Source organism: Tursiops truncatus, chromosome 1 (genome assembly GCF_011762595.2).
Source record: "Tursiops truncatus isolate mTurTru1 chromosome 1, mTurTru1.mat.Y, whole genome shotgun sequence".
Classification (NCBI taxonomy): domain Eukaryota; kingdom Metazoa; phylum Chordata; class Mammalia; order Artiodactyla; family Delphinidae; genus Tursiops; species Tursiops truncatus.
Window position 1 is genome coordinate 13,972,603 of NC_047034.1, and position 27,862 is coordinate 14,000,464.

The following is a 27,862-nucleotide window of genomic DNA, read 5'->3' on the forward strand; positions in this document are numbered from 1 at the left end:
GCGGACACCACAGACGGACGTGACACACCAAGCCTGCTGCTGCCGCCACCAAGAAGCCTGTGTGTGAGCACAGGTCACTATCCACACCTCCCCTCCCGGGAGCCTGTGCAGCCCGCCACTGCCAGGGTCCCAGGATCCAGGGACAACTTTCTGGGAGAACGCACAGCACGCCTCAGGCTGGTGCAACGACACACCGGCCTCTGCCGCCACAGGCTCGCCCCTCATCTGTACCCCACCCTCCCCCCAGCCTGAGTGAGCCAGAGCCTCTGAACAAACTGATCCTTTAACCCCGTCCTGTCTGAGTGAAGAAGTGACGCCCTCAGGTGACCTACATGCAGAGGCAGGTCCAAATAGAAAGCTGAACCCCGGGAGCCGTGCAAAAAAAAGAGAAAGAGAAATTTCTCCCAGCAGCCTCAGGAGCAGCGGATTAAATCTCCACAATTAACTTGATGTACCCTGCATCTGTGGAATATCTGAATAGACAACAAATCAACCCAAATTGAGGATGTGGTCTTTGGGAGCAACGATACATATTTTTTCCCTTTTTCTCTTTTTGTGAGTGTCTATGTGTATGCTTCTATGTGTGCTTTTGTCTGTACAGCTTTGCTTTTACCATTTGTCCTAGGGTTCTGTCTGTCCATTTATTGTTTTTATTACTTAAAAACATTTTTTTCTTAATATTTATTTTGTATTTTAATAACTATTTTATTTTATTCTTTCTTTCTTTCTTTCTTTCTTTCTCTCTTATTTTTTCTCCCTCTTATTCTGAGCCTTGTGGATGACAGGCTCTTGGTGCTCCAGCCAGGTGTCAGGGCTGTGCCTCTGAGGTGGGAGAGCCAACTTCAGGACACTGGTCCACAAGAGACCTCCCAGCTCCATGTAATATCAAACGGCGAAAATCTCCCAGAGATCTCCATCTCAACGTCAAGACCCAGCTCCACTCAATGACCAGCAAGCTACAGTGCTAGACACCCTATGCCAAACAACTAGCAAGACAGGAATACAGACCCACCCATTAGCACAGAGGCTGCCTAAAATCATAACAAGTACACAGACAGCCCAAAACACACCACCAGACATGGACCTGCTGACTAGAAAGACAAGATACAGCCTCATCCACCAGAACACAGGAACTGGTCCCCTCCACCAGGAAGCCTACACAACCCACTGAACCAACCTTTGCCACTGGGCACAGACACCAAAAACAATGGAAACAACAAACCCGCAGCCTGCAAAAAGGAGACCCCAAACACAGTAAGTTAAGCAAAATGAGAAGACAGAAAAACACACCACAGATGAAGGAGCAAGATAAAAACCCATCAGAGTTAACAAATGAAGAGGAAATAGACAGTCTACCTGAAAAGAATAAAGAATAATGATAGTAAAGATGATCGAAAATCTTGGAAATAGAATGGAGAAAATACAAGAAACATTTAACAAGGACCTAGAAGAAGTAAAGAGCAAACAAACAGAGATTAACAACACAATAAATGAAATTAAAAATTCTCTAGAAGGGATCAATAGCAGAATAACTGAGGCAGAAGAATGGATAAGTGCCTGGAAGATAAAATAGTGGAAATAACTACTGCAGAGCAGAATAAAGAAAAAAGAATGAAAAGAATTGAGGACAGTTTCAGAGACCTCTGGGACACCATGAAATGTACCACCATTCGAATTATAGGGGTCCCAGAAGAAGAAGAGAAAAAGAAAGGGACTGAGAAAATATTTCAAGAGATTATAGTTGAAAACTTCCCTAATATGGAAAAGGAAATAGTTAATCAAGTCCAAGAAGCACAGAGAGTCCCACACAGGATAAATCAAAGGAGAAACACGCCAAGACACATATTAATCAAACTTTCAAAAATTAAATACAAAAAAAAAAAATTAAAAGCAGCAATGGAAAAACAACAAATAACACACAAGGGAATCTCCATAAGGTAAACAGCTGATCACTCAGCAGAAACTCTGCAAGCCAGAAGGGATGGCAGGACATATTTAAAGAGATGAAAGAGAAAAACCTACAACCAAGATTACTCTACCCAGCAAGGATCTCATTCAGATTTGATGGAGAAATTACAAGCTTTACAGGCAAGCAAAAGCTAAGATAATTCAGCACCACCAAACCAGCTTTACAACAAATGCTAAAGGAACTTCTCTAGGCAGGAAACACAAGAGAAGGAAAAGACCTACAATAATAAAAGCAAAAGAATTAAGAAAATGGTAATAGGAACATACATATCGATAATTAACTTAAAAGTAAAAGGATTAAATGCTCCAACCAAAAGACTTAGACTGGCTGAATGGATACAAAAACAAGACCTGTATATATGCTGTCTACAAGAGACTCATTTCAGACCAAGGGACGCAAACAGACTGAAAGTGAGGGGATGGAAAAAGTTATTCCATGCAAATGGAAATCAAAAGAAAGCTGGAGTAGCAATTCTCATATCAGAGAAAATAGACTTTAAAACAAAGACTATTATAAGAGACAAAGAAGGACACTACATAATGATCAAGGGATCAATCCAAGAAGAAGATACAACAATTGTAAACATTTATGCACCCAACATAGGAGCACCTCAATAGATAAGGAAAATATTAACAGCCATAAAAGGTGAAACTGACAGTAACACAATCATAGTAGGGGACTTTAACACCCCACGTTCACCAATGGACAGATCATCCAAAGTGAAAATAAATAAGGAAACACAAGCTTTAAATGATACATTAAACAAGATGGACTTGATATTTATAGGACGTTCTGTCTAAAAACAACAGAATACACTTTCTTCTCAAGTGCTTATGGAACATTCTCTAGGATAGATATCTTGGCTCACAAATCAAGCCTTGGTAAATTTAAGAAAATTGAAATCATATCAAGTATCTTTTCCAACCACAACGCTCTGAGACTAGATATCAATTACAAGAAAAAATCTGTAAGAAATACAAACACATGGAGGCTAACCAACACACTAATTAATAACCAAGAGATCACTGAAGAAATCAAAGATGAAATCAAAAAATACCTAGAAACAAATGACAATGAAAACACAATGACCCAAAACCTATGAGATGCAGCAAAAGCAGTTCTAAGAGGGAAGTTTATAGCTATACAAGCCTATCTTAAGAAACAAGAAACATCTCAAATAAACAACCTAACTTTACACCTAAAGAAATTAGAGAAAGAAGAACAAAGAAAACCCAAAGTTAGAGGAAGGAAAGAAATCATAAAGATCAGATTAGAAATAAATGAAAAAGAAATGAAGGAAACGATAGCAAAGATCAGTAAAACTAAAAGCTCGTTCTTTGAGAAGATAAATAAAATTGATAAACCACTAACCAGACTCATCAAGAAAAAAAGGGATAAGGCTCAAATCAATAGAATTAGAAATGAAAAAGGAGAATAACTGACACTGCAGAAATACAAAGGATCATGAGAGATTACTACAAGCTACTATATGCCAATAAAATGGAAACCTGGAAGAAATGGACAAATTCTTAGAAAGGCACAACTTTCCGAGACTGAACCAGGAAAAATAGAAAATATGATGAGACCAATCACAAGCACTGAGATTGAAAGTGTGATTAAATATCTTCCAACAAACAGAAGCCCAAGACCAGATGGCTTCACAGGCGAATTCTATCAAACATTTAGAGAAGAACTGACACCTATCCTTCTCAAACCCTTCTAAAATATAGCAGAGGGAGGAACACTCCCAAACTCACTATATGAGGCCACCATCATTCTGATACCAACACCAGACAAAGATGTCACAAGGCAAGAAAACTACAGGCCAATATCACTGTCGAACATAGATGCAAAAATCCTCAACAAAATACTAGCAAACAGAATCCAACAGCACATTAAAAGGATCATATGCTATGCTCAAGTGGGGTTTATCCCAGGAATGCAAGGATTCTTCAATATACGCAAATCAATCAATGTGATACACATTAACAAATTGAAGGAGAAAAACCATATGATCATCTCAATAGATGCAGAGAAATCTTTCGACAAAATTCAACACCCATTTATGATAAAAACCCTGCAGAAAGTAGGCATAGAGGGAACTTTCCTCAACATAATAAAGGCCATATATGACAAACCCACAGCCAACATCGTCCTCAATGTTGAAAAAATGAAACCATTTCCACTAAGATCAGGAAGAAGACAAGGTTGCCCACTCTCACCACTATTATTCAACATAGTTTTGGAAGTTTTAGCGACAGCAATCAGAGAAGAAAAAGAAACAAAAGGAATCCAAATCGGAAAAGAAGACGTAAAGCTGTCAGTGTTTGCAGATGACATGATACTATACATAGAGAATCCTAAAGATGCTACCAGAAAACTACTAGAGCTAATCAATGAATTTGGTAAAGTAGCAGGGTACAAAATTAATGCACAGAAAACACTTGCATTCCTATACACTAATGATGAAAAATCTGAAAGTGAAATTAAGAAAACGCTCCCGGGCTTCCCTGGTGGTGCAGTGGTTGAGAGTCCGCCTGCTGATGCAGGGGACACGGGTTTGTGCCCTGGTCCAGGAAGATCCCACATGCTGCAGAGCGGCTGGGCCCGTGAGCCATGGCCGCTGAGCCTGCACTTCCAGAGCCTGTGCTCCACAATGGGAAAGGCCACAACAGTGAGAGGCCCACATACTGGGGGGGGAAGAAAACGCTCCCATTTACCATTGCAAGAAAAAGAATAACATATCTAGGAATAAACCTACCTAAGGAGACAAAAGACCTGTATGCAGAAAATTATAAGACACTGATTAAAGTAATTAAGGATGATACAAACAGATGGAGAGATATACCGTGTTCTTGGATTGGAAGAATCAACATTGTGAAAATGACTCTACTACCTGAAGCAATCTACAGATTCAATACAATCCCTATCAAGCTACCACTGGCAATTTTCACAGAACTAGAACAAAAAATCTCACAATTTGTATGGAAACACATAAGACCCCGAATAGACAAAGCAACCTTGAGAAAGAAAAATGGAGCTGGAGGTATCAGGTTCCCTGACTTCAGAATATATTACAAAGCTACAGTAATCAAGACAGTATGGTACAAAAACAGAAATATATATCAGTGGAACAGGATAGAAAGCCCAGAGATAAACCCATGCACATATGGTCACCTTACCTTTGATAAAGGAGGCAAGAACATACAGTGGAGAAAAGACAGCCTCTTCAATAAGTGGTGCTGGGAAACGTGGACAGCTACATGTAAAAGAATGAAATTAGAACACTCCCTACCATCATACACAAAAATAAACTCAAAATGGATTAAAGACCTAAATGTAAGGCCAGACACTATCAAACTCTTTGAGGAAAACATAGGCAGAACACTCTATGACATAAATCACAGCAAGATCCTTTTGGACCCACCTCCTAGAGAAATGGAAATAAAAACAAAAATAAACAAATGGGATCTAATGAAACTTAGAAGCTTTTGCACAGCAAAAAAAAAAAACATAAACAAGGTGAAAAGACAACCCTCAGAATGGGAGAAAATATTTGCAAATGAAGCAACTGACAAAGGATTAATCTCCAAAAGATACAAGCAACTCATGAAGCTCAATATCAAAAAAACAAACAACCCAATCCAAAAATTGGCAGATCTAAATAGACATTTCTCCAAAGAAGATATACAGATTGCCAACAAACACAAGAAAGAATGCTCAACATCATTAATCATTAGAGAAATACAAATCAAAACTACAATGAGGTATCACCTCACACCAGTCAGAATGGCCATTATCAAAAAATCTAGAAACAATAAATGCTGGAGAGGGTGTGGAGAAAAGGGAACACTCTTGCACTGTTGGTGGGAATGTAAATAGATACAGCCACTATGGAGAACAGTATGGAGGTTCCTTAAAATACTGCAAGTAGAACTACCATACGACCCAGCAATCCCACTACTGAGCATATACCCTGAGAAAACCATAATTCAAAAAGAGTCATATACCAAAATGTTCATTACAGCTCTATTTACAATAGCCAGGACATGGAAGCATCCTAAGTGTCCATTAACAGATGAATGGATAAGCAGATGTGGCACATACGTACAATGGAATATTACTCAGCCATAAAAAGGAACCAAACTGAGTTATTTGTAGTGAGGTGGATGGACCTAGAGTCTGTCATACATAGTGAAGTAAGTCAGAAAGAGAAAAACAAATACCATATGCTAACACATATATATGTAACTGAAAAAAGAAAAAAGAAAACAAAATGCTCAGAAGAACCTAGGGGCAAGATGGGAATAAAGATGCAGCCCTACTGGAGAATGGTGTTGAGGATACAGGGAGGGGGATATTAAGCTGGGACAAAGTGTGACAGTGTCATGGACATATATACACTATGAAACATAAAATAGATAGCTAGTGGGAAGCAGCCGCATAGTACAGGGAGATCAGGTAGGTGCTTTTTGACCACCTAGCAGGGTGGGATAGGGAGGGTGGGAGGGAGGGAGATGCAAGAGGGAAGCGATATGGGTACATATGTATATGTATAACTGATTCACTTTGTTACAAAGCAGAAACTAACACACCATTGGAAAGCAATTATACTCCAATAAAGATGTGAAAAAAAGTTTTTTAAGTTTATATAAATAAAAAGGGGAAAAGTGCAGTCTTAAAAAAAAGACCCAACACAGCCAAAAATAAATTAAAAATAAATTAATTAATTTGAAAAAAGAAATGAGGACAGTTTAAGATATCTCTTAAACATTAAATGCAACATCTGGTTTGAAACAAATGCTAAAGGAACGTTTCTAGATGGAAAAAAAAACCACAACTGGAAACAAGAAAATCATGAAATGGGAAAGCTCACTGGTAAATGTAAACATATAGTAAAGGTAGGAAATCACTCACACATAAATATGCTGTCAAAACCAGCAATCATGAGAAGAGGAGAGTACAAATGCAGGATATTGGAAATGCATTTGAAATTAAGAGACTAGCAACTTAAAACAGTCTTGTATATACATAGACTGCTATATCAAAACCTCATGGTAATCGCAAATCAAAAATCTACAATAGATATACCCTCAAAAAAGAAAAAGGAATCCAAACACAACACTAAAGATAGTCACTGAATCACTAAAGAAGAGAACATAAGAGGAAGGGGAGCAAAAAGACCAACAAAAACAGCTCCAAAATAATCAACAAAATGGCAATAAATACATACTGGTAATTACCATAAATATAAGTGGTTTAAATGCTCCAACCAAAGACATAGACTGCCTGAATGGATACAAAAACAAAACCCATATATATGCTCTCTACAAGAGAACCACTTCAGATCTAGGGAAACACAGACTGAAAGTGAGAGGATGGAAAAAGTTATTCCATGTACAAGGAAATCAAAGGAAATTTGGGGTAGCAATACTCGTATCAGACAAAATAGACTTTAAAATAAAGACGGTTACAAGAGATAAAAAAATTACACTGCAGAATCATCACAGGATCAATCCAAGAAGAAGATATAACAATTTTATATATATATTCACCCTATATATGAGCATCTCGATATATAAGGCAAATGCTAATAGTCATAAAAGCAGAAATTGACAGTAGCACAATAATATGGGGGATTTTAACACTCCACTTACATCAATGGACAGATCATGCAGATAGAAAATCAATAAGAAAACACAGGCCTCTAATGTTATGTTAGACCAGATAGACTTAATTGAAATTTATAGGGCATTCCATCAGAAAGCAGCAGAATATACATTATTTTCAAGTGCTCATGGAACATTCTCCAGAATAGATCACAAGCTGGGCCACAAAGCAAGCCTTGGTAAATTTAAGAAAACTGAAATCATATCAAGTATCTTTTCTGACCACAACACTATCACGTTAGAAACCAACTACAAGAAAAAACCTGTAAAACACAGAAACACGTGGAAGCTAAACAATATTCTACTAAACAACCAATGGATCATTGAAGAAATCAAGAAGGAAATATAAAAATACCTAGAGATAAATGAAAACGAGAATGCGATGATCCAGAACCTCTGGGATTCAGCAAAAGCAGTTTTATTAGGGAATATTATATAGCAATACATTCTTACCTCAAGAAACAAGAAAAATCCCCAATAAACAACCTAACCATACACCTAAAGCAACTAGAGAAGAATAAACAAAACCCAAAATTAGTAGAAGGAAAGAAATCATAAAGATCAGAGCAGAAAAAAGCGAAATAGAGAAGAAGAAAACAATAGAAAAGATCAATGAAACTAAAAGCTGTTTCTTTGAAAGGATAAACAAAATTGATAAAACGTATGCAGACTCAATCAAGGAAAAAAAGATAGAAAGTTAGAAATGAACTTTCAAATCAAGAAAGTTAGAAATGAAAAAGGAAAAGTTACAACTGACACCACAGAAATATAAATGATCATAAGAGACTACTACAAACAACTCTATGCCAATACAATGGACCACCTAGAAGAAATGGACAAATGCTTAGAAAGCTGCAATCTCCCAAAACTGAACTAGGAAGAAATATAAAATATGAACAGACCAATCACAAGCACTGAAATTGAAACAATGATTAAAATATTCCCAAGAAACAAAAGTCCAGGACCAGATGGCTTCACAGGCGAATTCTATCAAACATTTAGACAAGAGTTAACACCTATCCTTCTGAAACTCTTCCAAAATATTGCAGAGGTAGGAACACTCCCAAACTCATTTTATGAGGCCACCATCACCCTGATACCAAAATCAGACAAAGATATCACAAAAAAAGAAAATTACAGGACTATGTCACTGACGAACACAGACACAAAAATCCTCAACAAAATATTAGCAAACCCAATCCAACAATACATTAGATGGATCATACACCAGGATCAAGTGGGATTTATTCCAGGGATGCAAGGATTTTTCAATACCACAAATCAACCAGTGTGATACACCACATTAACAAATTGAAGAATAAAACCATATGATCATCTCAATAGATGCAGAAAAAGCTTTTGACAAAATTCAACACCAATTTATGATAAAAACTCTCCAGAAACTGGGAATTGAGGGAACATACCTCAATATATAAAGGCCATATATGACAAACCCACAGCTAACATCATTCTCAGGTGAGAAGCTGAAAGCATTCCCTCTAAGGTCAGGAACAAGACAAGGAGGTCTATTCTCACTACTTTCATTCAACATAGTTTGAATAGTCCTAGCTTTGGAAGTTTTGGAAGTCCTAGCCATGGCAGTCAGAGAAGAAAAGGAAATAAAAGGAATCCAAATTGGAAAAGAAGAAATAAAATGGTCAATGTTTGCAGATGACATGATACTATACATAGAAAATCCTAAAGATGTTACCAGATGATAACTACAGCTCATCAATGAATTTGGTAATGTTGCAGGATACAAAATTAATACACAGAAATCTGTTGCATTTCTATATGCTAACAACGAAAGATCAGAAAGAAAAATTAAGGAAACAATCCCATTTACCATCACATCAAAAAGAATAAAATACCTAGGACTACACCTACCTAAGGAGGCAAAAGACCTGTACTCTGAAAACTATAAGACACTGATGAAAGAAATCGGCGATGACTCAAACAGATGGGAAGATATACCATGTTCTTGGATTGGAAGAATCAATATGGTCAAAATGAATATACTACCCAAGGCAGTCTACAGATTCAAGCTATCCCTATCATATTACCACTGGTATTTTTGCAGACCTAGAACAAAAAATCTTAAAATGTGTATGGAAACACAAAAGACCCTGAATAGCCAAAACAATGTTGAGAAAGAAAAACAGAGCTGTAGGGATCAGGCTTCCTGACTTCAGACTATACTACAAAGCTACAGTAATCAAAGCGGTATGGTACTGGCACAAAAACAGAAATAGAGATCAAGGGAATATGATAGAAGGCCCAGAAATAAACCCAGGCAACTATGATCAATTAATCTATGACAAAGGAGGCAACAATATACAATGAAGAGAAGAGAGTCTCTTCAAGAAGTTGTTCTGGGAAAATTGGATAGCTAAATGTAAAAGAATGAAATTAGAACATTCTCTAACACTGTACACAAAGCTAAACTCAAAATGGATTAAATACATAAATGTAAGACCGGACACTGTAAAACTTTTAGAGGAAAATATAGGCAGAACACTCTTTGACTTAAATTGCAGCATCTTATTGGATCCAACCCCTAGAGTAATGAAAATAAAACCAAAAATAAACAAATAGGACCTAATTAAACTTAAAAGCTTTGCACAGCAAAGGAAACCATAAACAAAATGAAAAGACAACCCACAGAATGGGAGAAAATATCTGCAAATGAAGCGACTGAAAGGGATAGATCTCCAAAATTTACAAATAGCTCATGCAGCTCTATATCAAAAAAACAAAGATCCCAATCAAGAAATGGGCAGAAGATGTAAATAGACATTTCTCCAAAGACATACAGGTGGGCAAAAAGCACATGAAAAGATGCTCAACATTGCGAATATTAGAGAAATGCAAATCAAAAGTACAACAAGGTACCACTGCACACCTGTCAGAATGGCCATCATTAAAAAGTCTACAGATAACAAAAGCTGGAGAGGGTGTGGAGAAAAGGAAACCCTCCTCCACTGTTGGTGGGATTGTAAGTTGGTGCAGCCACTGTGGAAAACAGTATGGAGGTTCCTCAGAAAACTAAAAATAGAACTACCATATGATCCAGTAATTCCACTCCGGGACATATAGCCAGAAAAGAGGAAAACTCTAATTCAGAAAGATACACACACCCCAATGTTCACAGCAGTACTATGTATAATAGCCAAGACATGGAAGCAATGTGAATGTCCATCAACAGATGAGTAGATAAAGAAGATGTGGTACATATATATAATGGAATATTACTCAGCCATAAACAATAATGAAATAATGCCATTTGCAGCAATATGGAAGGACCTAGAGTTTATCACACTAAGTGAAGTCAGACAGAAAAATACAAATATATGATATCACTTATAGGTGGAATCTAAAAATGATACAAATGAACTTATTTACAAAACAGAAACAAACTCACAGCCTTAGAAAACAAGCTTATGGTTACAAAAAGGGGAAAGGTGGGGGGAGGAATAAATTAGGAGGTTGGGATTAACATATACAAACTACTATATATAAAATAGATAATCAACAGGGACCTAATGTATAGCACAGGGAACTCTACTCAGTACCATGTAACAATCTATATTGGAAAAAAATCTGAAAAAGAACAGATATATGTATATGTATTACTAAATCACTTTGCTGTACAGCTGAAACTAACACATCATTGTAAATCAACTACACTGCAATATAAAATAAAAATTTTAAAAAAGAATGAAATAATGCCAGTTGCAGCAACATGTATGGACCTAGAAATTATCATACTAAGTGAATTAAGTCAGATAAAGACAAATATCATATGATATCACTTATATGTGGAATCTAGTTAAAACATGATACAAATGAACTGAGTTACAAAACAGAAACAGACTCACAGATCTCGAAATCAAACTTAAGGTTACCAAAGGGGAAGTGTTGGGGTAAGTGATAAATTAGGAGATTTGGATTAACATATACCAACTACTATGTATAAAATTAATAACGAATAAGGACCTACTGTATAGCACAGGCAACTGTACTCAATATTCTGTAATAACCTATATGGAAAAAGAATCTGAAAAAGAATGAACATTTTATATATATATAAAATATATATATAATATGCATATATATTATATATATACACACACATATATATAATTAGTCTGATTTACTTTGCTGTGCATGTGAAACTAACACATTGTAAATCAACTCTACTCCAATAAAAATTTAAAAAAGCTTTTGCACCACAAAGGAAACCACTGACAAAACGAAAAGATAACCCACCGAATGAGAAAAAATATTTGCAAATGATGTGACCACAAAGGGATTAATCTTCAAAATATAAAAACAGCTCATGCAGCTCAATATTAAAAAAAAAATCAACACAATAAAAAAAATGGGCAGAAGACATAAATCAACATTTCTCCACAGAAGACATACAGATGGGCAAAAAGCACATGAAAAGATGCTCTGTATTGCTAATTATTAAAGAACTGCTAATTACTAAACAGACTCACAGACATAGAAAAGAAAGTTATGGTTACCAATGGGGAAAGGTGGGGGTGGGGCAAGGGATAAATTAGGAGGTTGGGATTAACATATACACACCACTATATATAAAATAGATAATCAAGAAGGACCTACAGTATAGTGCAAGGAACTCTACTCAATACTCTGTAAGAACCTACATGGGAAAAGAATCTGAAACAGCATAAATATATGTATATGTATAACTAAATCACTTTGCTATACACCTGAAACAACATTGTATATCAACTATACTCCAACATAAAATAATAAATAAAAAATAAATAAGTAAAATAAAAACTTTTCCCTGAAAACCAAAAAAAAAGAAGAAATTAAAAAATACTTGAAGCAATGAGACAATGAAAACACAGCCATACAAAATCTATGGGATGCAGCAAAAGCATTTCTTACATGGAAATTCATAGTGATAGAGGTCTTCTTTAGGAAACAACCTAAACCCACCACCTAAAAGAATGAGAAAAGGAACAAAGAAAACCTAAAGTCAGCAGAAGGAAGGAGATAACAAAGATCAGAGAGGAAATAAATAGAGATTAAAAGACAATAGAAAAAAAATCAATAAAACCAAGAGCTGGTTCTTTGAGATAGTAAACAAAATAGACAAACCTCTGGCCAAGCTCACCAAGAAGAAATGAGAGGAGACACAAAGAAACAAATAAGAAAGGAAAGAGCAGAAATCACAACTGATACCATGGGGGAGGGAAATAAGAGAATACTGTGAACAATTTATCTCAACAAATTGGACAAACTAGAAGAAATGGACAAGTTTCTAGAAACATACAATGCACCAAAACTGAATCAAGAAGAAATAGATAACTTGAACAGACTGATCACTAGAAGATCACAGAAGATCACAGAATCTGTAATTTCAAAAAACTCCTTACAAACAAAACTCCAGAACCAGATGTCTTCATATGTGGATTCTACCAAACATACAAAGAAGAATGCATACTGATCCTTCTCAAACTCTTCCAAAAGATTGAAGAGGAAGGAACACTTCAAAAGACATTCTATGAAGACACTGCCACCCTGATACCAAAATCAGACAAAGGCACTACCAAAAAAGAAAATTTCAGGCCAATATCTTTGATGAATATAGGTGTAAAAATTCTCAATAAAATACTAGCAAACTGAATCCAACAACACATAAAAAAGATCATACACCACAACCAATTTGGGTTCATCCCAGAGTCAAAAGGATGGTTCAACATATGCAAATCAATGTGATACACCTCATCAGCAAAAGAAAAGACAAAACCACATGATCATCTCAATAGATGCAGAAAAAGCATTTGATAAAATTCAATATCCATTCATGATAAAACCCCTTATGAAAGTGGGTATAGAGGGAACATATCTCAACATAATAAAAGCTATTTATGACAAACCCACAACCAGTATAATATTCAATGGTGAAAAGCTGAAAGCCTTCCTGTTAAAATCTGGAAAAAGACAAGCATGTCTACTCTCACCACTTCTATTCAAAATAGAATTGCCAGTCCTAGCCACAGCAATTAGACAAGAAAAATAAAACGTGTTCAAATTGGTAGGGAGGAGGTAAAATTATCATTATAAACAGATGACAAGATACTATATCTAGAATACCCAAAATATGCCACAAAAAAACTACTAGAACTGATAAACAAATTCAGCATGATAGCTGGATACAAAATTAATATACAGAAATTGGTTGCAATTCTTTACACTAACAATGAAATATCAGAAAGGGAATGCAGACAAACAATACCCTTTAAAGTTGCATCCCAAAAAAAATACTTAGGAATAAACCTCACCAAGGAGATTAAAGATTTACATGCTGAGAAACACAAAACATTAATAAAGTAAATTCAAGATGATTCAAAGAACTGGAAAGACATTACATGTCTTTGGATTGGAAGAATATTGTTAAAATGGCCATGCTATCCAAAGCAATCTACAGATTACAGATTTAATGCAATCCCTATCAAATTACCCATGACATTTTTCACTGAACTAGATCAAATAATACTAAAATTTATATGGAACCATAAAACACCCAGACTTGCCAAAACAATCTTGAGGAAAAAGAAAACAGCAGGAGGCATAACCCTCCAAGACTTCAGACAATACTACAAAGCTACAGTAATCAAAACAGTGTGGTATTGGCACAAAAAGACATATGGATCAATGGAACAGAAATAGAGAGCCCAGAAATAAACTCACACACCTATGGTCAATTCACCTTTGACAAACGAGGCAAGAATATACAATGGGGAAAAGACAGTCTCTTCAGCTAGTGGTGTTGGAAAAGTTGGACAGCTGCATGAAAATCAATGAAGTTAGAACACACCCTCACACGATACACAAAAATAAACTCAAAATGGCTTAAAGACTTAAATATAAGACACAACACCAAAAACTCCTAGAAGGGAACAAAGGCAAAGCATTTTCTGACATAAAATCATAAATCATACTGATTTTTTTTAGGTCAGTCTCATAAGGCAATAGAAATAAAAGCAAAAATAAACAAATGGGACCTAATCAAACTTATAAGCTTTTGCACAGCAAACGAAACCATAAACCAAACAGAAAGACAACCTACAGTCTGGGAGAAAATATTTGCAAATTATGGGACCAATAAGGGCTTAATTTCTTTTTTGTTTTTTTTGGTACACAACAGATCTCACTGTTGTGGCCTCTCCCGTTGCGGAGCACAGGCTCCGGACGCACAGGCTCAGCAGCCATGACTCACAGGCCTAGCCGCTCCACGGCATGTGGGATCTTCCCGGACCGGGGCATGAACCCACGTCACCTGCATCGGCAGGCGGACTCTCAACCACTGTGCCACCACGGAAGCCCAAGGGGCTTAATTTCTAAAATGTACAAACAGCTCATACAACTCAGTGAGAAAAAACAAACAACCCCAGAACTTCCCTGGTGGTCCAGGGATTAGGATTGGTGCTTTCACTGCCGTGCCCCAATTTCAATCCTTGGTCAGGGAACTAAAATCCTGCAAGCCGCACAATGCAGCGCACACACAATAATAATAATAATAATTAAATAAAAATAAGACAACCCAATTGAAAGATGGGCAGAAGACCTAAATAGACATATCTCCAAAGAAGACATACGGCTGGCCAAGAGGCACATGAAAAGATGCTCATATTCACTAGTTATTAGAGAAATGGTAATCAAAACTACAATGAAGTACCACCTAACACTGGTCAGAATGGCCATCATTAAAAAGTCTACAAATAACAACTGCTGGCGGGGGTGTGGAGAAAAGGGAACCCTCCTACATTCTTGGTGGGAATGTCAGTTGGTGCAGCCACTACGGAACACAGTATGGAGGTTCCTCAAAAAACTGAAAATAGAGTTGCTATATGATCCAGCAATCCCGCTCCAGGGCATATATCCAGACAAAATTCTAATTCGAAAAGATACATGCACCACAATGTTCACAGCAGCACTATGTACAATATCCAAGACATGGAAACAACCTAAATGCCCCTGGACAGATGTGTGGATAAGGAAGATGTGGTATATTTATACAATGGAATATTACTCAGCCATAATAAAGAATAAAATAATGCCATTTGCAGCAACATGGATGGGTCGAGAGATCATCATACTAAGTGAAGTAAGTCAAAAAGTGAAAGACAAATATCACTTAGGATGGAATCTAAAATACAAAACAAATGCATCTATATACAAAACAGAAACAGGCTCACAGACAGAGAACAGACTTGTGGTTGCCAATGGGAAGGGGCGTGGGGGAGGGATGGATGGGGAGTTTGGGATTAGCAGATGCAAACTATTTTATATGTGATGAATAAACAACAAGGCCCTACTCTATAGCACAGGGAACTATATTCAATACCCTCAGATAAGCCAGTATGGAAATGAATATAAAAAAACGTGTGTGTGTGTATAAAACTGAGTCACTTTGCTGTACAGCAGAAATGAACACAACACGATGAATCAACTCTACTTCAATAAAATTAAAAAAAACCACTAAAACAAATTCTTTGTGTTTCTCCAAGAAAAGCATAATCATACCCACACATTAATATGCTATCTGGAGATGCATTTTCATATATATAAAGAGTTCTGCAATTTAAACTACTTGGTGAGTAGAAACTAAGTGCTTAGTACCACGGTAACACTGCATTATTTGCTTAGTATTGCAGAGAATGAAAGGACCTGCAAGCCAGTAATTACATTACCATTGTCTCTCGGTATACAAGGGGGGTTGGCTGCAGCACCCCGCCATGGGTACCAGAATTCAAAGATGCTCCAGTCCCATAATCAGCCTTCTGTGTCTGTGCATGTGGAACGTGTAGACTCATAGGGCTGACTGTACAAGTAAAACCTACACTTAAACTTAGCTGGACTCAATTTATGCTGAGTGATCTTGACAACGTTAACACATTTAGAATTAAACAATAGAAAAAGTTCTCCCTTTCTCGGGCACCTCTGCCCCATTTTTCTCTGTTCAAACCTACACTTAGGGCTTCCCTGGTGGTGCAGTGGTTGAGAGTCCGCCTGCCGATGCAGGGGACACGGGTTCGTGCCCTGGTCCGGGAAGAACCCACATGCAGTGGAGTGGCTGGGCCTGTGAGCCATGGCCGCTGGGCATGCGTGTCCGGAGCCTGTGCTCCGCAACGGGAGAGGCCACAACAGTGAGAGGCCTGCGTACCGCAAAAAAACCCCCAAAAAACCTACACTTAAACTTAGCTGGACTCAATTTCTGCTGAGTGATCTTGACAATGTTAACACATTTAAAATTTAACAATAGAAAAATTCTCCCTTTCTCTGGCTCCTCTGCCCCACTTTTTTCTGTTCAAGGTTGAGCTGAAAAGCCTTCTACCAATTTGACTCTGATGTTAAAGAGTATCTTGCCTGTTCAGAGGACAGGAGTGCCTGGGACAGGTTTACAGCAGCCCTGAAACCAGGGCTTGTCAGATGACGCTGTGTGTGCGTGCGCACGCACGCGCGCTGTAAGAGTAGCTAGCACTGAGCTACTCAAGGGAAAAGCAAGTCAGCCTGGGAAACAGAGCAGGTGAATGCAGCTTGCTCTTATTCAGATTCACACCTGCAGGTTCCAGAGCGCACGGACATCCGCATCAGCTCTTGCTTTTGTTCTATTAATGCAAAGTGTCTTCTCTTCAGTTTGACTAACCTTTGCTAATAATCATCCAGTTCTCCAACACTGTGAGAACAGTTTAGTTTCAAAGAGGTTTCACAAAAGCAAGCTTGTACGGAACTTTCGTCCACTGGGTAGAGTTAAACTGATTCAATGGGTTGGGGAACACTGCCTGGCACCCCGGTAGACCCCAGATTTCACTCCTGGGAATGCTCCAGGGCCTGCAAGTAGCACCCTCCCTTCTGATGACCAGCCCCTTCTCTGGGCCCAGAGCCCCCATAGCCAGCCGGCCCCCTCCCCTTCCCCTCCTCACTGTGTCCTGGCCCCTCGGCAGAGGTCAATCAGGTGGGTGCCACTCTGCTTTGCCGGGGTGGTCAGGGGAGGAGAGGAGGAGGGACTTTGAATTCCTCTGCCTGCTCCTCTCAGCTGAAGCCTATGTCCCTGCCCGCAGGGGGCTGGGCCTGGATCCTGTCAGGACTGCAAGGACTCATCAGCTGTCTCACCTGTTTGTTTTTTAATTTAATTTTATTGTCTTGCAGTAAGAGATCTACCCTCTCACCAACACAGCACTGTTCTCTGTAGGACCATGTGGTACAGCAGAGTTCTAGAACTTCATCTTGCATTACTGAAGCTTTCCACCTGTTCATTATCAACTCCCCATTTCCCCCTCCCACAGCCCCTGGCAACCACCATTCTAGTCTTTGCTTCCCTGAGTTTGACTATTGAAAAACCTCATCTAAGTGGAATCATGCAGTCACCACCCCCAACTGGGTCTTATTGGTCATCGGACTGTACACACTGCTCACAGCAACTGTGTCATCTTTTCATTCATTCAGGGCTGTTCTCGAACTTCACTGAGCATCAGCCTTCCCAAGGTTGCTGGAAACGGCAGACTCCCAGGTTTCTTCCTCTGAGACGCAGGTCAGCCTTCCATGTGATGCTGATACCGATATTCAGGGGTCTCACTTTGACAAAACAGAGCTTAACAAGACTCAGGATAACTCCAAGCAACGGAACCATCCAGTGTAACTTGCCTACAGGGATGAGCTGCTCGTTTCTTGATCACTAACCTAACCAAATGGGCAAAACTGGATTCCTCCTCAGGAAGGTCTGGGAGGCAGAGGGGCTGGGCTGTAGGGATGGGTGGAGGGACAGAACTGATCACTGAACCCAGTCCTGGATGCTACCCTTCTGTGGGTAAGTTTCCTGTAACTGGACATCATGTTACAGTGTCGATAAACCCGGGTGATCCCATCCACTTTCTCCACACACTCGATGCACCCCAGGGTTGATTTAACTCATTTCCCAGATCACCTAACAGACCTCTCCGGCCTGCCTGGCTCTTCCATGCCCTTCCCTCCAGCAGTGGTGCATCCTCTGTCTAAGAGCACGGCCTCGTCGGAGAGAGAACGTTACTCTGCAACAAGGGAAAGTTCCGCAGAGTCAGCCCCTCAGTGAGAGCCTCCTCAGGGCTCTCCCCTGAACAGAAGCACACGGCCCCAGTGCCTGAACTGCCCACTCAACAGCCCTGCATTCAGCAGCTGCCCCGCAGGCAGAGCCTGATGTGCTCAGAGAGGAAGGAGGTTCGGAGGACGGAGCCAGGAGAGTGGAGGGGGGAGATGTGGATGGCGAGGGAGGCCAGGCTAAGGGGCGTGGGGGGCACCTTCCTTGCTTCCCCGCCACCACGTCACATTCCCCCAGCTGCCTCTGCATCCACCACAGTCCACGGGTCTATGAGGAACAGCTGCCGTCTCATGCCCCCACCTATTCTGCTACTTGGCCACAATGCAGCTTCATCAGGGCATTGACCTCTGTCATTGCTGTGTCCTTGAAGACTGAAGAGATATGGAAGGTGGACAATGCTAGCGTTCCCTCATCTCTGTTTTCTGAAGGATCGAAACTTAAGCAGTTTGCCCAGGTTTCTGTGCTTTATCTGGGTGCTGCTGTGATAACTGATTTATAATGAGAAATATATACATTAGGTCTTCATCCCGTTTCTGGTACAGGGCTTCTATACTCCTTAGGATTTCCCAAATGATTAGACTGACACAGGTGTCTTTTGTTATGTTAATGAAGTGACTTTTGGTTGCACTTAAGGTTGACTACTGGCTGCCTGGGAAACCAACCCCCTGATTAGAGGGTTGGAAATTTCAGTCCAACCTCCTGATCTCCAGGGAGGGGAGAAGGAATGGGGGTTGAATCAATGACCAGTGGCCAATAATTTAGTCAATCATGTCTATGTAATGAAGCCTCTGGAAAACCCCCCAAAATGGCATTCAGAGAACTTCCAGGTTGGCGAACACCTGGAGATTTTGGGCGAGTGGAGAGATCAGAGAGGGCATGGAAGCTCTGTGTCCTTCCCCCCCATCTGTAGTTCTGTGCATGTCTTCTAACAGCTGTTTCTGATTTATATACTTTTAGAAGAAACTGGTGATCCAGCAAGTAAGATGTTTCTCTGGGTTCTGTGACTTGTACTAGCAAATTAATTGAACCCAAGGAGTAGGTTGTTGGAACAATACTACAAAGCTACAGTAATCAAATACCATGGTATTGGCACAAAAAGACATAGGTATCAATGGAACTGAATAGAGAGGCCAGAAATAAACCCACACACCTATGGTCAATTAACCTCTGACAAAGGAAGCAAGAATATATAATGGGAAAAAGCGTCTCTTCAGTAAGTCCTGTTTGGAAAGTTGGACAACTGCATAAAAATCAATGAAGTTAGAACACACCCTCACACCATACACAAAAATAAACTCAAAATGGCTTAAAGACTTAAATATAAGACGCGACACCAAAAAACTCCTAGAAGGGCACAAAGGCAAAGCATTTTCTGACCTAAAATCATAAATAATAGTGATTTTTTTTAGGTCAGTCTCCCAAGGCAATAGAAATAAAAGCAAAAGTAAACAAATGGGACCTAATCAAACTTATAAGCTTTTGCACAGCAAATGAAACCATAAACCAAACAGAAAGACAACCTACAGTCTGGGAGAAAATATTTGCAAATGATGCGACCGATAAGGGTTTAATTTCTAAAATGTACAAACAAGTCAGTGAGAAAAAACAAACAACCCCAGAACTTCCCTGGTGGTCCAGGGGTTAGGATTGGTGCTTTCACTGCCGTGGCCCAATTTCAATCCCTGGTCAGGGAACTAAAATCCTGCAAGCCGCACAATGCAGAACACACACACACACACACACACACACACACACACACACACGATAATAATAATGATAATTAAATAAATAAAACAACCCAATTGAAAGATGGGCAGAAGACCTAAATAGACATATCCCCAAAGAAGACATACGGCTGGCCAAGAGTCACACGAAAACATGCTCATATTCACTAGTTATTAGAGAAATGGTAATCAAAACTACAATGAAGTTCCACCTAACACTGGTCAGAATGGCCATCATTAAAAAGTCTACATGAGGCTTCCCTGATGGCGCAGTGGTTGAGAGTCCGTCTGCCGATGCAGGGAACTCGGGTTCGTGTCCTGGTCCGGGAAGATCCCACATGCCGCGGAACGGCTGGGCCCGTGAGCCATGGCCGCCGAGCCTGCGCGTGCAGAGCCTGTGCTCCGCAATGGGAGAGGCCACAACAGTGAGAGGCCCGCGTAACGCAAAAAAAAAACCCCAAAAACCTACACTTAAACTTAGCTGGACTCAATTTACGCTGAGTGATCTTGAAAATGTTACCACATTTAGAATTAAACAATAGAAAAAGTTCTCCCTTTCTCGGGCACCTCTGCCCCACTTTTCTCTGTTCAAGGTTGAGCTGAAAAGCCTTCTACCAATTTGACTCTGATGTTAAAGAGTATCTTACCCGTTCAGAGGACAGGAGTGCCTGGGACAGGTTTGCAGCAGCCCTGAAACCAGGGCTTATCAGATGAGGGTGTGTGTGTGTGCGCACGCGTGCGCTGTAGGGGTAGCTAGCATTGACCTATTCAAGGGAAAAGCAAGTCAGCCTGGGAAACAGAGCAGGTGAATGCAGCTTGCTCTTATTCAGATTCATACCTGCGGGTTCCAGAGCGCACGGACATCCGCATCAGCTCTTGCTTTTGTTCTATTAATGCAAAGTGTCTTCTCTTCGGTTTGACTAACCTTTGCTAATAATCATCCAGTTCTCCAACACTGTGACAACAGTTTAGTTTCAAAGAGGTTTTACAAAAGCAAGCTTGTAAGGAGCTTTCGTCCGCTGGGTAGAGTTAAACTGATTCAATGGGTTGGGGAACACTGCCTGGCACCCCGGTAGACCCCAGATTTCACTTCTGGGAATGCTCCAGGGCCTGCAAGTAGCACCCTCCCTTCTGATGACCAGCCCCTTCTCTGGGCCCAGAGCCCCCATAGCCAGCCGGCCCCCTCCCCTTCCCCTCCTCACTCTGTCCTGGCCCCTCAGCAGAGGTCAATCAGGTGGGTGCCACTCTGCTTTGCCGGGGTGGTCAGGGGAGGAGAGGAGGAGGGAGTTTGAATTCCTCTGCCTGTTCCTCTCATCTGAAGCCTATGTCCCCGCCCACAAGGGGCTGGGCCTGGATCTTGTCAGGACTGCAAGGACTCATCAGCAGTCTCACGTGTTTTTTAATTTAATTTTATTGTCTTGCAGTAAGAGATCTACCCTCTCACCAATACAGCACTGTTCTCTGTAGGACCATGTGGTACAGCAGAGTTCTAGAACGTCATCTTGCATTACTGAAGCTTTCCACCTGTTCATTATCAACTCCCCATTTCCCCCTCCCACAGCCCCTGGCAACCACCATTCTAGTCTTTGCTTCCCTGAGTTTGACTATTGAAAAACCTCATCTAAGTGGAATCATGCAGTCACCACCCCCAACTGGGTCTTATTGGTCATCGGACTGTACACACTGCTCACAGCAACTGTGTTATCTTTTCATTCATTCAGGGCTGTTCTCAAACTTCACTGAGCATCAGCCTTTCCAAGGTTGGTGGAAACGGCAGACTCCCAGGTTTCTTCCTCTGAGACGCAGGTCAGCCTCCCATGTGATGCTGATACCGATATTCAGGGGTCTCACTTTGACAAAACAGAGCTTAACAAGACTCAGGATAACTCCAAGCAACAGAACCATCCAGTGTAACTTGCCTACAGGGATGAGCTGCTCGTTTCTTGATCACTAACCTAACCAAATGGGCAAAACTGGATTCCTCCTCAGGAAGGTCTGGGAGGCAGAGGGGCTGGGCTGTAGGGATGGGTGGAGGGACAGAACTGATCACTGAACCCAGTCCTGGATGCTACCCTTCTGTGGGTAAGTTTCCTGTAACTGGACGTCATGTTACAGTGTCGATAAACCCGGGTGATCCCATCCACCTTCTCCACACACTCGATGCACCCCAGGGTTGATTTAACTCATTTCCCAGATCACCTAACAGACCTCTCCGGCCTGCCTGGCTCTTCCATGCCCTTCCCTCCAGCAGTGGTGCATCCTCTGTCTAAGAGCACGGCCTCGTCGGAGAGAGAACGTTACTCTGCAACAAGGGAAAGTTCTGCAGAGTCAGCCCCTCAGTGAGAGCCTCCTCAGGGCTCTCCCCTGAATAGAAGCACACGGCCCCAGCACTTGAACTGCCCACTCAACAGCCCTGCATTCAGCAGCTGCCCCGCAGGCAGAGCCTGATGTGCTCAGAGAGGAAGGAGGTTCGGAGGACGGAGCCAGGAGAGTGGACGGGGGAGATGTGGATGGCGAGGGAGCCCAGGCTAAGGGGCGTGGGTGGCATCTTCCTTGCTTCCCTGCCACCACGTAACTTTCCCCCAGCTGCCTCTGCATCCACTACAGTCCACGGGTCTATGAGGACCAGCTGCCCTCTCATGCCCCCCCTATTCTGCTACTTGGCCACAATACAGCTTCATCAGGGCATTGACCTCTGTCATTGCTGTGTCCTTGAAGACTGAAGAGATATGGAAGGTGGACAATGCTAGCGTTCCCTCATCTCTGTTTTCTGAAGGATCGAAACTTAAGCAGTTTGACCAGGTTTCTGTGCTCTATTTGGGAGCTGCTGTGATAACTGATTTATAGTGAGAAATATATACATTAGGTCTTCATCCCATTTCTGGTTCAGGGCTTCTATACTCCTTAGGATTTCCTAGATGATTAGACTGACACAGGTGTTGTTTGTTATGTTAATGAAGTGACTTTTGTTTGCACCAAAGGTTGACTACTGGTTGCCTGGGAAACCAACCCCCTGATTAGAGGGTTGGAAATTTCAGTCCAACCCCCTGATCTCCAGGGAGGGGAGAAGGAATGGGGGTTGAATCAATGACCAGTGGCCAATAATTTAATCAATCATGTCTGTGTAATGAAGCCTCCGGAAAACCCCCCAAAATGGCATTCAGAGAGCTTCCAGGTTGGCGAACACCTGGAGATTTTGGGAAAGTGGAGTGATCAGAGAGGGCATGGAAGCTCTGCGTCCTCCCCCATCTGTAGTACTGTGCATCTCTTCTAACAGCTGTTTCTGATTTATATCCTTTTAGAAGAAACTGGTGATCCAGCAAGTAAAATGTTTCTCTGGGTTCTGTGACTTATTCTAGCAAATTAATTGAACCCAAGGAGTAGGTTGTTGGAACAATACTACAAAGCTACAGTAATCAAATAGCATGGTATTGGCACAAAAAGACATAGGTATCAATGGAACTGAATAGAGAGGCCAGAAATTAACCCACACACCTAGGTCAATTAATCTGTGACAAAGGAAGCAAGAATATACAATGGGAAAAAGAGTCTCTTCAGTAAGTCCTGTTGGGAAAGTTGGACAACTGCATAAAAATCAATGAAGTTAGAACACACCCTCACACCATACACAAAAATAAACTCAAAATGGCTTAAAGACTTAAATATAAGACATGACACTATAAGACTCCTAGAAGAGAACATAAGCCAAACATACTGTTACATAAATTGTACTAATGTTTTCTTAGGTCAGTCTCCCAGGGCAATAAAATTAAAACAAAATGCATCTTGTTGTGATTTATGTCAAAGAGTGTTCTTCCTATGCTTTCCTCTAAGAGTTTTATAGTTTCTGGCCTCAGAATGGGACAACCCTCAGAATGGGAGAAAATATTTGCAAACGAGTCAACTGACAAAGGATTAATCTCTAAAATACAGAAGACAGCTCATGCAGCTCAATATCAAAAAAACAAACAACCCAATCCAAAATGGGCAGAAGACCTAAAGAGACATTTCTCCAAAGAAGACATACAGATGGCCAAGAGGCACATGAACAGATGCTCAACATCACTAATTATTAAAACTACAATAAGATATCACCTTACACCAGTCAGAATGGCCATCATCAAAAAGTCTACAAACAATAAATGCTGGAGAGGGTGTGGAGAAAAGGGAACCCTCCTACACGGTTGGTGGGAATGTAAATTGGTACAGCCACTATGGAGAACAGTATGGAGCTTCCTTAAAAAACTAAAAATAGAACTACCAGATGACCCAGCAATCCCAATACTGGGCCTATACCCCGAGAAAACCATAATTCAAAAAGAGTCATGTAGCACAATGTTCATTTCAGCACTATTTACAATAGCCAGGACATGAAAGCAACCTAAGTGTCCATCAAGAGATGAATGGATAAAGAAGACGTGGCATGTATATACATGGGATATTACTCAGCCAAAAAAAGAAATGAAATTGAGTTATTTGTAGTGAGGGGAATGGACCTAGAGTCTGTCATACAGAGTGAAGTAAGTCAGAAAAACAAATACTGTATGCTAACACATATATATGGAATCTAGAAAGAAAAATATGGTTCTGATGAACCTAGGTACAGGACAGGAATAAAGACACAGACATAGAGAATGGACTTGAGGACATGGGGAGGGGGAAGCGTAAGCTGGGACGAAGTGAGAGAGTGGCATGGACATATGTACACTACCAAATGTAAAATAGATAGCTAGTGGGAAGCAGCTGCATAACATGGGGAGATCAGGTCGGTGCTTTGTGACCACTTAGAGAGGTGTGATAGGGTGGGTGGGAGGGAGACTTGAGAGGGAGGGGATATGGGGATATATGCATACACATAGCTGATTCACTTCGTTATACAGCAGAAACTAACACAACATTGTAAAGCAATTATACTCTAATAAAGATGTTAAAAAAATAAAAGGAAAAAGTCACTAATTGAGGCCTAATCAAACTTATAAGCTTTTGCATAGCAAAGGAAACCATAAATAAAGTGAAAGACAAGCTATGGACTGGGAGAAAATATTTGCAAATGATGCAAATGATAAGGGCTTAATTTACAAAATATACAAACAGGTCATACAACTTAATAATAAGAAAAACAGACAACCTAACTGAGAAGTGGGCTGAAGACCTCAGTAGACATTTCTCCAAAGAAGACATACATATGTCCAACAGGCACATGAAAAGATGCTCAACATTGCTCATTATCTGAGAAATGCAAATCAAAACTACAGTGAGGTACCACCTCACACTGGACAGACTAGTCTAGTCATCATTAAAAAGTCTAAAAATAACAAGTTCTGGAGGGCGAGTATAGAAAAGGGAACCCTCCTACACTGTTGGTGGGAATGTAACTCAGTGCAGCCACTATAAAAAATAGTATGGATGGTCCTCAAAAACTAAAAATAGAGTTGCCATATGGTCCAGCAATCCCACTCCTGGGCATGTATCAGGACAAAACTCTAATTCTAAAAGATACATGCACGCCAATGTTCATAAAAGCACTATTTACAATACCCAAAACATGGAAACAACCTACATGTCCATTGACAGATGCATGGATAAAGAAGAGTGCTATATTTATATAAGAGAATATTACTCAGCCATAAACAAGAATGAACTAATGCCATTTGCAGCAATATGGATGGACCTAGAGATTAACCTCCTAAGTAAAGTAAGTCAGAAAGAGAAAGACAAATATCATATGGTATCACTTATGATGGAATCTAAAATATGACACAAATGAACTTATCTATGAAACAGAAACAGACTCAAGGACACAGAGAACAGACTTGTGGTTGTCAAGGGGCAGGGCGATGAGGGAGGTAAGGATTGGAAGTTTGCGATTAGCAGATTCAAACTATTGTATACAGGATGGATAAACAACAAGTGCCTACTGTACAGCAGGAGAACTCTATTCAATATATTTTGATAAACCACAATCGAAAAAATGTGAAAAAGAATATATATATGTATAACTGAATCACTTTGCTCTATAGCAGAAATTAACACAACATTGTAAATCAACTATACTTCAGTAAAATTAAAAAAAAAAAACCAAAACCCAAATTCTTTATGTTTCTCCAAGGACAGTATAATCATACCCACACATTAATACTATCTGGAGATGCATTTTCATAATATAAGAGTTCGGCAATTTAAATCACTCAGTGAGTAGAAATTAATTGCTAAGTGTTGAGGTGATACTGCATTATTTGTTTAGTATTGCAGAGAATGAAAGGATTTGCAAGCCAGTAATTACAACTGTCCCTCGGTATCCAAGGGGATTTGGCTCCAGGACTCCCTCCCATGGGTACTAAAATCCGAGGATGCTCAATTCTCATGGTCAGCGCTCTGTGTCTGTGGGTGTGGAATCTGTAGATATATAGGGCTGACTGTACAAGTAGAATCTGCACTTAAACTTAGCTGGACTCAATTTATGCTTTGTGATCTTGAAAATGTTAACAAATTTAAAATTCGTTACTGTTCATTAAATTCGTTAACGAAATAAGAAACCCAAGGGTTTGGTCACTGGAACCCCCAATCTGTAGCCAGTAGGTCAGAAGCACAGGTGACAATCTGGACTTGTGATTGGCGTCTGAGGTTGGCGGGAAAGGGGACACAGAGGGGACAAGAGTCTTGTAGGACTGAGCCCTTCCCCTGTGGAATCTGATGCTATCTCTGGGTAGACAGTGTCAGAATTTAGTTGAACTGCAGGACACCCAGCTGGTGTCAGAGAATTGCCTGTTGGTGTGGAAAGCCTCCCCACACACTGGAATTGGTGATCAGAATTTCAGCTGCACAGGGTGGCCACTAGCTCATATAGAACCTTTGTGCAAACTGGGGAAAAGGGGTCCCCTTGGGCAGATGCATTTTGGCACACAGTTTGGGGAGCAGACTGGTACCTGGGGGATTTATAAATTACAGCCTTTCCTTGCCCAGGTAGACACAGCCCCAGGCCAGACTGCACCATGGGATTCAGTCATCTTTTACCTCTTCAATGAGTGCTTGGTGCAGCGATGCCTTGTGTCACCCTCCGTGTGACCTTCACCCCCCAGATCTTTGCCTGACCTCCATCTTGGCAGTAGGTGGTCCGTGGTCTGGAGCCACAAGGAGTCATCCATCTGCACTGGCGCAGGGTGTCAGGGTCAAGAACAGACCCAGGACTGCTGGCACTTAAGTCCTTCCCTATCTCCCCTTTTATTTCTAATTCCCCAAGTTACACAGTAATATAACCTATAAATTCTCCAGGTGATTTCAATATACAACTCTCCTCCACCATCCCCTGACTTACAACTACAAAGCAGAAATACTCACCCCTGGTGCACATTAGAATCACTTTCGGAGTTAAAAAAAGAAT

At 40.4% G+C, this 27,862-nt stretch overlaps 1 protein-coding gene across 1 annotated transcript in view; it reads right to left on the reverse strand.

Annotated features, from left to right (window-relative positions):
* Positions 1–27,862, reverse strand: part of USH2A (usherin) — a 784,083-nt gene that overhangs the window by 13,847 nt on the left and 742,374 nt on the right. The window lies entirely within an intron of this gene.